The sequence below is a fragment of the Bactrocera oleae genome, chromosome 4 (genome assembly GCF_042242935.1).
Source record: "Bactrocera oleae isolate idBacOlea1 chromosome 4, idBacOlea1, whole genome shotgun sequence".
Lineage (NCBI taxonomy): Eukaryota > Metazoa > Arthropoda > Insecta > Diptera > Tephritidae > Bactrocera > Bactrocera oleae.
The window spans coordinates 68,813,189-68,827,995 of record NC_091538.1 but is presented as its reverse complement, the minus strand read 5'-3'; the positions used below and the strand labels follow the sequence as shown (position 1 = coordinate 68,827,995).

The 14,807-nt window shown below is 34.3% G+C and overlaps 1 protein-coding gene across 5 annotated transcripts in view; it reads left to right on the top strand.

Moving 5' to 3' along the window:
• jbug (filamin-type immunoglobulin domains fbug) overlaps positions 1 to 14,807 on the top strand; it is a 79,858-nt gene that overhangs the window by 21,997 nt on the left and 43,054 nt on the right. The gene's annotated exons all lie outside the window — the stretch shown is intronic.

The following is a 14,807-nucleotide window of genomic DNA, read 5'->3' as shown; positions in this document are numbered from 1 at the left end:
CAAAATTCGTGAAGTTACCTTGTCAAATAAAAAAGTTTTTCATACCAGAAATTGATTTTGATTACTCAGGATTCTTTGGGATAAAAGAACATGTTTAAGATTTTAGAGCGATATCTCAAATACTGAGGGACTAGTTCGCAAAGATACAGAAGGACGCACGGACATGGTTAAAACGATTCGCTGGTAAAGCTGGTCATTTGTAGTATATATACCTTATATGGTCACCGAATGTTACAAATTTCATGGCACACCTAATATATCCTTTTCAGGGTAAAATAGAGATGTTTATGAAATGCTTTTGAAAATTTTTGTAACGAATTTTAAATTAAAAATATTTTTTATGAAGTTACCATCATTCGAAAAAAGTAAGACTGTGCTTTCACCACAACATTTTTGGAAGGTATTCGGGAAGACTTAAAAATGTTTTATTAGGTTACGTTCTTCTAAAAGAGATTATATTAAAAAGCTGTAAAAATTATTTAGAAACTCATTATTGCTAGCAAGAATCAATCAGATATGCTTGAAATCGTATATTGCTTAACTTGTATCACAGTTATACTTTTTATAGCAAAATACATCGGTAATTGGTCGCCAATAATTATCATTGCTTATGGAAGTTATAGGTAAATAGATAATTTCTCAATGAATCAACATTATTAGCCGTAACGGACATTGCTAGAAGTGAACTAAATGGATGTTATATAGATATGCCTACTGAATATTGAATTCTTCGAATTAATTAATAGCTATTATAGATATATTTAATATCAATAAAAAAAAACATATCTACAAACTTGTATGAATTTTTAGTTGGCAGCCGACTAGTAGTATCTAATGATGGAATTCACTGAAATGCAATGGAAGTCAATCAAACATACCGAAATGCCTGTAATAAAATATTGCACAATCCCCATCCAATATTGCATATTTATTGTTTACCTTCTTACGTCACACTAAGCGAAACGATAAATTCCTTAGAGTCGGCACTTTGTGTTGCATGCCGCATGCCAATATAAGTTTACAACAGTTAAATGTAGAAATACAAAATTTACATTCACTCATAGAAGTGCACGTGCGTGTGTTTATATAAGCATTCCATCAGTGAAGCTTGCATACAGTTGATAGCACGCTCTCTACCTTTTCGATTCGCCGCGCCTATGCGAGCGTTTTTCGTCTAATGAGTTTAGCTCAAACGACTCGTCTCCATTGTAGATACTTTTTGTTGTTGCTGCCAGTAATTACCTGCGAGTTGCATAAAATCGTAATTTGATCGTTGTTTAATGATGTTTGCATTTTTTTGCTCTGGCCTTTTGCTCCATTTTGCATTTTTGCATATTTGGCACTTTTCAAGCGGAACAACAGCAATAACAAATGCTTGTTAACTAGTAGAAACTGTAGAGAAAAATAAATAAACTTTTCATGCTTATTGAATTTCAGCTGGAATGGAGAAAAGAAGCCACACAGACGTGCTTATCGACATTTATTATAAAAAAAGGGAACAAATAGTTGCTTCTCTGTTAGGCAGTAGTCTTCGCGATATTACTTATATATGAATGCTAATAAATGTTTTTACTAACCACTATTTGCCACTTTTACTCACAGATCTCCTGCATGTTTTAAGCAGTAAGGGGTTATATCCAGCTGCATGTCAGAAAAAACGTGTTTTTGTGAACTATTTTTGAAAAGACATTCTATTTAATAAAAATTTTAATTTCCTTGACCCCGTAGCCGATTTCCAGAAGGATCTTCGAAAAAGGGTTCTAGCCGTGGGAAGATATTTCTGTTCGCAAGTGGATATGCTTCGTATCATTTGATGTGAACTTTAAGAGAAAAAATAATAACAAATAAAGCTCAAAATCGTCTTTTCCCAGCTGTGGATGTCATTTCTCTGAAGATATTTCTGGCAAAAAGGAAAGCTTTTCACACAAATTATTCAATCTTTATTGACGAATGTGGTTGGATATAAAGGTTTATCTGAGAGTACTCATCATCCGACTAGACATCGGCAAACTGAACAGTCTCCAAACTATTAGTTATAATATTAAAGTCTCAAGTTCACATTTCTTATCCCTCAAATGTATTAGCGCTTCATTAAAATTCCATTAAAGGGATTATTAAAAACAAAAACAAAAAAAAAATCAAATAAAATTCATTCAAATAAAATCTTAAATAATTCATATTATTAAAATGAAAAATTATTTGATTGAAGTATGCAAAATGTAAGTGAATGAATGAAGCTAAAATCCAAAAATACCTGAAGTTTGGAATTTGAATGGAATTAAATAAGCGAAATGAAATTATAAGCTAAATATAGCATCCATATTGAGTCAACAACAAAAAAACAAATACTTTATTTCAACAAAAAGTACATGCCTCAAACACATATGAGCAAGCGTACGTACATACGTATGTACATATTATATATAATCAAGTAAATAAATTTTACTATACAACAATGAATAATCGAAAAGTGCAAAATGGCATTACCAAATTCGCCAGTGCGAATGCCAAGGCTACGACTGCTCGACGCAGACTATAATTGGAATGCACGTAAATATCGAGCGTAGCTCACACCAATACTACTACAACTGTTTATATGATATCACCCGATAATTATCTAAAAATAATTACACATGTACCTATGTATGTACAGTTAAAGAGCGATTAGTGCAAGTACCTACAACAAAAACAAATGTGTGAAACGCAAATAAGGATAAAATCGGAAATTCTTTCACGCCAACTCGGCTACACTCAAGCTCATCGCAATCATTCATTGAGGTTTGACAATTTTCGGGCGTTTTTACTTATTTACTTCATTTATTGCTTTTGTTTTTTATTTTGTTTAGCTTTTATTTTAAATTGTTCGTGACTTTGTCATTTAAAGTTGTGTGACCCTTCACATGCGTAATAAATAAGATTTCGTTTATGTCCATTACGTGTTGGCGTGTAAACAAAAGTAAATGAAGATATGTAACATATGTGTATATATATTGTATGTGGCTATATAATCCCAAAAATATTCAAAGCAAAAAACTGCAAAAGCTTAAATAGGTGACGTAATGCCGTTGAGAAGTTCTTCAAAGACTTTCGAAAAACTTTGATAAACGAAAACTACTTAATAATAATTTAAGAAAAATTATTTTGTAAACATTCTTTTGAGTACGAAATATTTCATTTGTCCAACTTTCTCTCTAAAGTTATAAGTCTAAGAAAATTTTAATGTTGCTGAAGGCTCCTGTATTTACAAACCTTAAGTTTGAAGCAAGGAATTGTGGCTAAACACACTGTAGTAAAATAAATATTTACGATTTCCAAGAACCAGACCATCACGCTCCCTTATAAAATGGTTGTCAAATTCAAAAGTTCCTATAGTATGTGACAACATTTTGTTATGTTACAACAATGTGTTCGCATAAACACAACAAAATGTTTTGGAATGTCCTCAGTAAGTCTACCGAATAGTTCTACTATAACACGGTTTGCGGAATAGTTCATTCACTAATAAATAGCAAGATCATTAAAACACTGATTAAAGCGCGTGATGAGCAATATAATTTGAAGACACTTAGTTTAAATCGCGTATCTAGTCTTCATACAAAAGCTAACGTATGTATCGAAGATATAGCTTATCGATATGTATAGTTTATCGGTATTTATTAATAGTTCAATTTACCAATTATATCGATTAATTGAGGAGAAATAAATATATTTTCCAACGTGTGGATCGATATTTATCGAACATATAATTAATCGATATTTATAACTTATCTGAAATTATCGATATAATTGACAGGAAAAAAGTTTATTGATAAATATTCCATAGCGTTATTTCGATATGTAGCGAAAATATAATATATCGATATAATTATTCGATATTGATGAGCTGAAATGAAATTAATATATGTTTCATCGTGCGGATCGATATTTATCGAAATATAACTCATGGATATTTGTAGTTCTGAAAGGAAAAGATGGAATTGATACAGGTTCTAAAATGCGGTTAACAGCCTCAAGAAATTAATACAAAGGAAGGTAAAAAAGTACTAAACGAAAAATTATGAGTGTGGTTCAGTAAAGCTTCCATAGTCCTTCGACTCTGTGGTACAACAAACTCTTGCCCTTTTCATTTTCTTTTAAGCTTGCCAAATTTAGCTCACACATATTGTAGGGCAGTGAACATATATAGATATACATATATATATTGTATATATAAATACGATCACGTCATTTTCTGATTGCACAAAGCAAATAGGAAGCCATTAAAGCTTCGGTTCATACAATACAAAGATCCGAAATTTACAAAATTTACGAAATTTGCAAATAAAATATATGCAAATTAAGCAGCAATATCTTATTATGTAGACTTAAGAAAGCGGAATACCAAGTAAAACAACATAAAAAAAGGTTTAGTTACTCGAAAAACAAGAAATTCCAAAAATCAAAACCAAAAACTGCTTGGCAACTTTGTTGGTTCGCCAAACCAAGGCAGCTCAAATATTTATTGTTGTTGGCTAATGATATAATTCTTACGCTATAAATATTTCTTTTGTTAATATTATTAATATATTGCTTTTAAATATACAATAGCTTTTGTGTTTAAATTTTTTTAACTCGCTTGCCATCGCCTTACTCACTCTTTTACCGTTGTTTGATGTGCTATAAGAGCTTAGCTAAGAAGCAGAAAGACATGTAGACCAAATATTTTGTTGTCCGCTTCGCACACGCTTGTTGTTGTATTTGGTGTTATTTTAATCAACTACCAAAGCGTTTACAGGCGCCCGACAAAAGAGCGGCGCAACGCGTCAGCCCGCAACGGCAGTGACAACAGCACAACAAGAGAAACAACACAAAACACAACGTTGCCAACAAATGAGAGTGAAATGAATTTTTAATTGAGTCCAACGCACCGCGATGTAGTTTTGGTCCACATTTTTTTACGATATTTCCCAATTTTTTGTTTTATTAGCTTAGACGCAGCGACCAACTTAATTTGACTTCTTTTGGTTTTCTTTTAACCTCCACCGCTACACTACTACTGCTAATTCTATTTTTTCAATTTGTTGTTGTCATTCAACGCTCACTCGCTTAGCCATGTTAATAAACTTGTTTGCCGCTTGACACGTTCGTCCGCCAACACCACCGAACCGCGCGTTGTACCCGCCACCCCACAGCGCCACTCTCCGCCACAGTCATCTATAGTCAGCCAAGGCAATGAATGAAATTTGTTGTGCCAGCATTCGCGCTCCACGCTGCCTGCTCGCTAAGCCATTCAGCAATGTTGTTAGTGCGCCAAGTTAACTAGCGTCCACCGAGTCGTCGTGTCGGCTAATTTGGCCGCAGCTGACTGACTTTCGATCGCTGCAACCTTTTTACTTCACTTCCTCTGGCTGTCAGGCCATTCATAATATCGCGCCGCCTGTCTGTTGGCCGCCTTCATGTTTTCGCATTAGACGCTGTTGCACATACTCGCTTTGGCGCTGCCGTCGATTGCTCGTAAGTTAGTTAGAAATTGCGGGTCGCTGCTTATTGCATTTACAGTTTGACCAGTTTGCAGGTTCTGCATTTTTGAGCCGGAATTTAAAGTTGCCCCACACTATACAAGTGGCTGTGAGTGGCTGACGTTGTCTCGAAAGTGAACTGCTTAAGCCAAAACTAGATATGTGTTATTGCTCTATCCAACCAGTCTGCGCTGTCGTCAAAGTCGACAAATAGTTTTACTTTCCTGACGAAAACAAGTATGACTTTGGGTGGAATTTAATGTATAAATGCAAGAAATCATACCTGAAGGAATTTGAAACGTGAAATCTGGTATGACGAAAAATTTCACCACAATATCAACCAAAACCCCTTTACTCATACCTATTTTGCAAGCGATGGAGGAAATGTATTAAGATTTGTCATTCACCCTACTGCTGGCAAAGTTATCGAAGATCCCTAAGCTTTGTCTTAGTTGGGTACTTACTATAGGTTGCTAGCACCTTCTCATCGTAAAACACCGGTTATGGTTGAATTCTATTATTCGATAAGCATCAGAAGCAATTCTTCGCTTTAATTTATTCTGTTGAGAAATGTATTTTCTGACATCTTTTCGATTTTTTTCGAACCCAGAAGGGTTGCTTGTCTTGTCTCATAACTGCTTTACTGTCGATATCTAAGCTTCAGTTTATTGATTGGTTAGGTTATCAATTTTTATATAGAACATTTAGAATCATTTACCTTAGAACTGATTATTGCATTTTGAAGTAATTTTTATATCTTGTCCGATATCTTTCTATAATATATGAGTCGATCTTAAAAGTTCGTCCTTATTACTTGATTTATTTACATATCAGTATGACTTTTGGAACCATATTTGAATCATTCTAAGTACTTAAACTATTTATTGTAGTATGGATGTCCCGATCTTGACCGAATATTTAGCTGTACCACTCACCAAAAACCGTAACAGTTGTTTTAAAGGTTTTTAAACGTGGTTGTTGTATTGATAATAAGGCAAAGCATGCTGAACATAACCATCTGAAAAAACTTGACCCAGACTGACTAAGAACACAACATTTTTACGTAATTGAATACAAATCAGAATGGGCTCATATTGAGCCGATACCAGCAGGCCAGCGCTTATTCCTATTTTTCATACATTTGTTACAAGCCTCGGATGTGATTTAAGATAATTTTTCATAAGCCACACTTCTCGCCATCAGTAATGCACTAGATGCATGTAGGGTCCTCAGCTACGTTGCCAAGTATCTCTTATGCGACCTCTTCTCCATGTCGTCTTTTGGTACGAGTCTAGCATTTACCCACTTCATAACCAAAACATTAACCAAAATGTGTTGATTCGATGCTCTTTGATGCCAACACGAATATTTTCAAACACTATTTTTTTCTTGGTAAAAATTGCCAAACAAACTTTTCGCGGCGTATACAAACAGCTGTCATACACACACTAATTCACATATGGAGATCAAACTTCACACGAACATAAAAAAGGTTGTACCAACCTAGGAAAAATAAATATGTTTGATCGGTTTGAGCCTGTCCAGGTCAATTTTGATCTTGAGGGTAGGACAGCTATCCCCCTCTTAAATAATGACTACACTTTCTGAATATACGTTTCTAACATGAGAACGCTCGTACTCAAGGTACTTTGCAGCAGAGATGGGAAAACAATATTTACAAGGCATTAAGATATATACGTCCTTTGAATCACTGTATTATTTAATAAATTAAAAAATAAATTCTCGGAAATTTAGTTGAGATCTTAATATCCTAATATAAATAATAAATAAATTTGTTTACCGTATTAATTTTTTTTTTCGAATATGTTCTATTTCGAATACAAAACAATCACATTTTTGGGCATAAATAAATAACAAAATTATTTAAATATTTCACAGACCTTTTAAGAATGGTATGTATGTTAATGGTTGCTTAGTAGGCACTTGAAATTCATTGAATAAATAAACATCAATATAACAAACAACATAATATTTACTTTTTATGTAGAAACATTTGTATGTGTGTGTGTGTGTGCGAGAATATAAGCCAACCAAGCGAATACGAATGACTTCATATTTTAAATTTGTAAATTACTTAGACTCAGGGATATGTGTAAATTATGTACACAAATATAAATGTATATAGTATGTGTATATGTAAATGCAAACACTAATACATACATACAGAGACCTTTTCATGCAAAAGTTGGTGTAAAGTTGAACACCTGTCAACCACGGTCATCAAAAACAAAAACTCGAATATGTATGTGTGCTGATAACACACAGAAACACAAACAAATGCATAGAAATGTATATGCATAGAAGTGTGTATGTGTGTGTGATTTAGAGAGATTGTCGTCATCAAATTGTGCGGTTGATTGTACGGGATGTGTGGGTGTCAACTGTGTGACAACGCCAGAAATGTTGGTGACGATGACAAATGTCGCTAGCCAAGAAACTTTGACTCTGCAGTGAAATAAGCTAAGCGCACGAGGTGAATTAAATTAAAAAACGATTTTTTATTTAATTTTGCCATTTCGAAAAACTTAACTTCTTAATGGCTACGAGTGCGGCACCGTGAGCGTGGGTGCAATTTTCGAGTCAAAGTAGCAGCAAATGTACTCATATATGTGTATGTATGTATGTGGTGAATTTGCAACAAATCATATACAGTAGTTATATATTTTTGTTAACTGTTCTCATATGATTATAAAAGAGTATATATATGAGTATAAATATATCATTATTCATTTTGAAAATTATGTTTAAAAAAAATATCCATAATTGCTTTTGTAAAAAAATATTCGTGGGCAGAAGTACAGTTATTGTGTACAAACGAATTCAAATTCGCCATTTTCACAAATATTCTCCACTCAACCGTTCAACCGCCAGTTCAATCAATTCAAGTGGCAACTTTTCGCCACTTGAAATTTATAAATAGTTTTTAATTGCAATTTATTGAATTTTTGCAAATAAATATAAGCAAAAAATTCGCAATTCAAGTGCAGTTTTCCCAAAATGGGCAACCAGTTCGCCTTCCTTTCCAACCGAATATGGCGAAATGTCGCGTCAACAGACAAGTTTAACAATTCGAAATCGCTCAACTTGAAAACAGCAAACGTACACACGAAAAAACATATACATTTATACAAAAACAAAAAGTGCAACAACCACACGAAACCATCTGCTGTAAAAATCTATATATAAATTTATATGCGAAACTTGTTGCGCGGAAAACATTTTTTCTATATGCAACAATAAAAATTGCAAAATCACACACACATACACACATACATATATAGGAACAAAATTTGTTTGTGAACACACCCAAAAATGCGCCCAACTGATGGCCGCAGCCCGACAGGTAGTAGCACGTAGAAAATTTTTATTCGCAAAACACAGTGAGTCAGCGGAATTGTTGTTGTAAATTCAAAAACGATTGAAAATTTAATAAATTTTGTTTAAATATCATTACTAATTTAATTTATTTAACTCTATATTTTGTTAAATTTTTTCACAAGTTAAGGTTGCCACCTTTTTGAAATTTTGAAATAAAAAAAAACACTACAATACGCATAGCAAACTAAAGAAAAATTATAATTATAACAAATAAAATTTAAAACACTAAGGTTGCCACCTATTGAAAAATTTAATTCAGTAAGTTTTACAAATTATACAATTCATTGCAAAATGGATATCAAACCAAAGAGGTTTAAGAAGCGCGATAATTAAATTTATTTTCAAGAAAAGTTGCCACATATTCAAATTATTTTATTCTATTTAATTTATAAAAATAAAAACAAGAAAAAGCTTTAACCTTGGCCACCACAGCTATATTACCCCACACAGCTGCATTTCTTATACAAGTAGCATAAAAGGGTATAAAAAATTTGAGTTACCTGATATCGGCGATTCCGATACATAAGCTGATTCTTGGAGGGGAAAAAACATGTAGAAAACTTCATATCGATATATCAAAACTGATGGTTTAGTTCACGTATATACGGACGGACAGACAGAGGGTGATGGCTAAATCGACTCATTCCGTTATGCGGATCATTTATATATATACTCTGTTCAGGGTATAAAAATTATTGCAATATGGGTTTCGAACTTAAGGAAAGATTGCTGTAGGAGATATTTTCACAAAGTGTCTCATGTATGAATATTTCACTTCAATGAATGCTGATTAGCACAAAATCAAATTAATTTCGCACAATCTGTGCGATAATAAAAATTATGAATACGAACTTTAAATTACCTATGGCTAAACAATTTAGTTAAATTTAAATTAATTTAAGTGGGTTATCCTAAATACACATTTCTCTCTTTTATATTACTTAATTTCGTTTTATATTATTTTATTTTGCCTATTTGATTAGCTATACCTTCACTCTTACTGAATATGATTTTTTTACACTTAGCTTAAATAATTTTATTTTCAAAAATTTCAAACAGATTATTTTCACACACATTCACACATAAACACAAATTATCTTTTATCTTTTGGTGATTTCTTTTTCGTGCAAATATTTTAAATAAATTCATCAGTTAGTGGCACACATTTGTGGCAACCGCAGCACAGTAGCCCCTGAGCGTAATGTTTTATTCAACAATTGCCACCACAATGGAAACACCAATACAACAACACCATCCAGCAACACCGGCAGCACGCTAGGCTGGTGGCGTAAGCGATGCGTTGACAGTGATGGAAACTGCTGCTACTGCCACATATGATCACACACGAGCCTTGGCTGACACTAACAGGCCGCCCCAGTGTGTCCAAGCCAATGAATTTTGCAAGCATGGCGCTCAACGCCGACGCCGCCGTTGCCGCTGCTGACATGACACATTCATGTGGCCCATCAACGGTGCGGTGTTGTCGTGTCCCTGTCTGTTTGGCTGCTGATGCAGTGGCAGTGAGCGGGAGTTGAAAGCAGCCAACTTGGGATACGTTCAGTTAGTTACATGCATACAAACACGTGTGTTAGTGCTGTAGGCTTCACGGAAATTCCGCTTCTCATAACTGTCAGTGATGTGCTATTTATTCTTGTTGTTGTCGCTTTTCAATCTTCACTTTTGTTATGGTGGCGATGTTTTGGTTGCATTTACATTTGGTTGACTTATTTCTCATGCATTAAGCGTAACTAAATGTTGTTTGTGTTATTATTTCTAAAATAAATATGGGAAATTTTTTAAACAAATAACTCTTACTTTGAGTGTGTAATGCAAAATAGTAGAAAGTATGAGATGGGTATTTCTTTGACAGTTTTTTGGTAAATAGTAAGAAGTATATAAGAGAGCGTAATGTAATTGTTATTGGATCTAACCAAGATAGTTTTCCACAAGCAACTTATATCAAAATAAAATATTAATACTGTCAACCAACACCTATAAAGATAAAATTAGTAGTATATCGCGTAACATGCCACTTACCTGTGATAGGAACCCCGCTAACGCTAACTACCACTTTTCATACTCCCTAAATCCTAAACCCTATAGCTCGGCTACAACACCGTTGAATATACCGCTTCTTTTACTACCGTATAATGACTTCGTTAGGAAGACCTCCCAACGTCGCGAATAATAGCATAGATAATGGCAAAAGCACATTCAGACAAATTTTTACTATTCAATGAGCTTTACTGTGCCACTGTGCAAGGAATTGTTAATAAAACGTTACGTTAAAAAGTTATTGAACGATGATGACCATAGTTCGCTAGGTCGGTAAAGATGGCAACTGTGCGAATACATCAGATTGTACGTAAATGTCTGGACATACCATCTGCTCAAATGTGAATAGGGCTGGTCCATTTGAACAGCGTGCGTAAAAATAATCGATCAAAAAATAGTTTGTGATTGACCGATGTTTGTTTACTGCGCAAAAAGTCTGTCGGATGATTTTTACCATGGAGACAGAATTTAACAAAGAGTTTGCTTAAAATTTTGTATTTACAATGAAATTACGACTACGGAATCTCTTGAAAATGTTGCGGAAAACGTTGTCTGGGGAGTCTACTTTATCACGAACACAAGTATTTCAGTGAAAATCCTTCATTCATCCAGCTTTGTTAGTGACGATAACATCAAAAAAGTGAGAGAAACAGTGTTTGAAAATTGTCGTGTTAGCACCAGAGAGATAGCAGAAGGTCTCAACGTCTCTTATAGATCAACTCAACACATTTCGGTTAATGTTTTTGGTATAAAGCTGAAGCATGACTAGACTTCTATCAGAAGACGTAAATATTTTGAAAACACGAGGTCGCAAAAGTACGTTTAATTTGAAATCATCTATTTATATATGTAAAATCTGCGAGCGCACCGTTGGCACGTTGACAGTTGGTCAGGCAGGCGGCTCTGGGCCTGTCATTGCCTGTTAAGGGCAAAGGTAGATAGACGCCACACCCAGACAATCGCTTGTCTGCCTTTAACATCACTCGCTGTTTTAGTTATTATGCGCATAAATATTTGTTTGAAATACGAGCGTGTGTGTGTGCGTGTGTGGACATGTAATTTCGAAACGCTAGCGGTGCACTTGAATAGGCGCAGGTCAGGACGGGGTTTGGATGGCGGTGAGTCGTGTAAATGGCTTTTGACTCGGCCAACTGCCAATCGAAACTCAGACACACACTCGCTTTGTTCGCAGCTCAGCAGCTCGGTGATTCGCTGTGAAATGTGAAATTTGTTATTTGTAATTTGTAATTCATATGACAGAGCTGGAGCTGGAGTAAGGTTAACACGAACGGTCGCATTGTGACTTTGCTATGAAATTGAGGCTCCATTGTAATTGCATGTGAAATTACGCACGCACACTCATGTGGTTGTAAGTGCAAGTGTCTACATAAATTTGTATATGGATTTGTTTGTGTTTTCGCTGATTGTTGTTTGATAAATGCCAAAGTGGGTCAGTTTGGTAGATTAGCGTGGAATGCGTGCGAACATGTGAGTTGCATGCCTGCATCCTAACAACTAAAGTAACTAAGCAATCATATGTTCTTATATGGCAACTAGATTGTGGTTGGAAAATTAGTAAAAATTTTGATATTTATTAAAATTTAATACACTAGTCAGAAGTATATTTTCAAACAGTTTTCCTGATTTTATCCAACCGCCGGATGTAAGAGAGGTAAAAATATCGATATATTTTTATATTATTTATTATTTTTTGAAAATCTGCTTAATTTTTTAACTTTGAGTAAAACACTTTTAAATTATAATTAGTTTCATTTGCTTACTGACCCGAAACTAATGAGTTTGTTCCTTAAACTTAACTACACCATTCTCAACTAGTTTGTAACTAGTTGAAAAATATATGAAATACTGAAAAAAATGTTATAACAAAAACTGCAACAAAAAAGAGAATTATATTCAATTCATCCAAAACCCAAAGATCTTCGAACTAGTTTCGTAACTAGAGCAATTACGATAAAAAAGTTGTCTATAGCAGCAAAATTCGTTATGTATAAAAATATACAAAAAGCTATAAAAATAGCCTAATGCGAATTTGACTAGTTGGCATGCGTGCAAATTCAAGTTCAAATTTATATACCGTGAACAGAGTTACTAGTCCCTCAGTTTTAGAGATATATATAATATCTTAGATTTCACATACGTCTTTTTCTCCATGAGAATCTGCTAATTTTTTGGAACCATCGCTACCAAAAAACTGATCGATCAAAATCAAGTCCTTGTATGACAAACTTTTTTATTTGACAAGATATGCTCACGAAAAATGGCATGAATAATTGTCTAAGGAAACGGTATCATGTCCAAAGCCATTTTTTCAGATCTGACCAGTAGACATAGACAGCCTATAGCAGACATACAAACTGATCGATCAAAATCAAGATAAAGATCTTTTCTTATAGCAATGCATCTCTAAGCTAGTACTAGCTTAGGCGCAGGCAAAGTTAATATTTTTCTAACTTCTTAATATTTTTAGTGGGTTATTATTAGATATGTGAACGCTGCAACACTTACAGTCTTTGCTACAACATCAACTGCGCAACTGTTTCAATATTTGCTGACACTGACTGCTTTGTAAGCTATTGCATATTCCTTCTAATCATATCTATATATGTACATATACCTCTCTACTCTTGGCTTTGCCTTACCACTACAGCGCACAGCTCTCTATTTATTTTGGAAATAATTTATTACTTATCAGTGCAAAAGCCTATTGTGCATAATTTTCCATTTTTCCCGGTACTTTTCAAACTTTACTTTGCACAGCTTTTACTTTTTCCGTTTTTTTTTTGGCTCCAAACGTCGAATGCTTGTCCAAGCTTTTGGTGGCGGTTGTTGTTGTTATTGTCAGCGTGCTGCATATTTGTTGATTCTCAAGTTTGCTCTAGCTCTGAGCAAATAGAGATGACACATACTAGCAAAAGTGCTACAGACAAGTGCTAATAAGGCACACAAACACTTGGTCACAACGCTAATGCGTAAAGCCACAAACACCGAAATGGTAGCGCATGTCCACGCCGCTGCCTCTACAAAGTAAAGTGAAATTTTATCATATTTTTGGGGTTACATAGAGGCTAGTTCGAAGAAGCGACATACATACACATATTTATAGGTATATATATATACAATTTATGAAGTGTAGGGTTTCCCGTTAAATGCAAGTAAATCCTCTTTAAATTCATCGACTGATCGATGAAATATTGATGTCAACTATTTTCTCGAAAATCAGTTTGAATCTTTCTTTTCATCATCACAGATATGCCTTGGTATCCAACTCGAATATACTTCTACCACTAAAGTATTTATTAGACCCTTTATATCCTGAGTTTTAAACATAGACCGACGATATAGAATACGCAGACCCTCTACATTCACTTTTCGATTGCAAGACTCAAAGTTAGTACGGCCATACATTTTAAGAGGCAAACATATAGTAAAATAGCAACTATTTAGCTCTTTTCTACCTCTACACTTATTTAGGCACCCCCAACCCTGCTCCACTCTCATATATACAAATTTAATTGCACAAAGTGCCACTATTTAACTTCGAAATCTCCTTTGAACGCCAATATATAATACAAGTAGTTATAACTTTACAGTATATGTGGCGGCCGCTTACAGACATTTGCAAGCGCTACAGAGCGAGCAGCACTAAGTTTTAACCGATGGACAACGAGTGCAATATATCGCAATGAGCACGACAAATAAACAATTACTTATTACAAAATTTATTCATATTTATTTGCGTAACAAAGTGGGGGTCTCAATTGACAGACCTCAAAAGTCAAAGTGCTTGACTCCAACTAATTAACTCGCTCAAAGGGCAAACTATTTTCCTCTAAT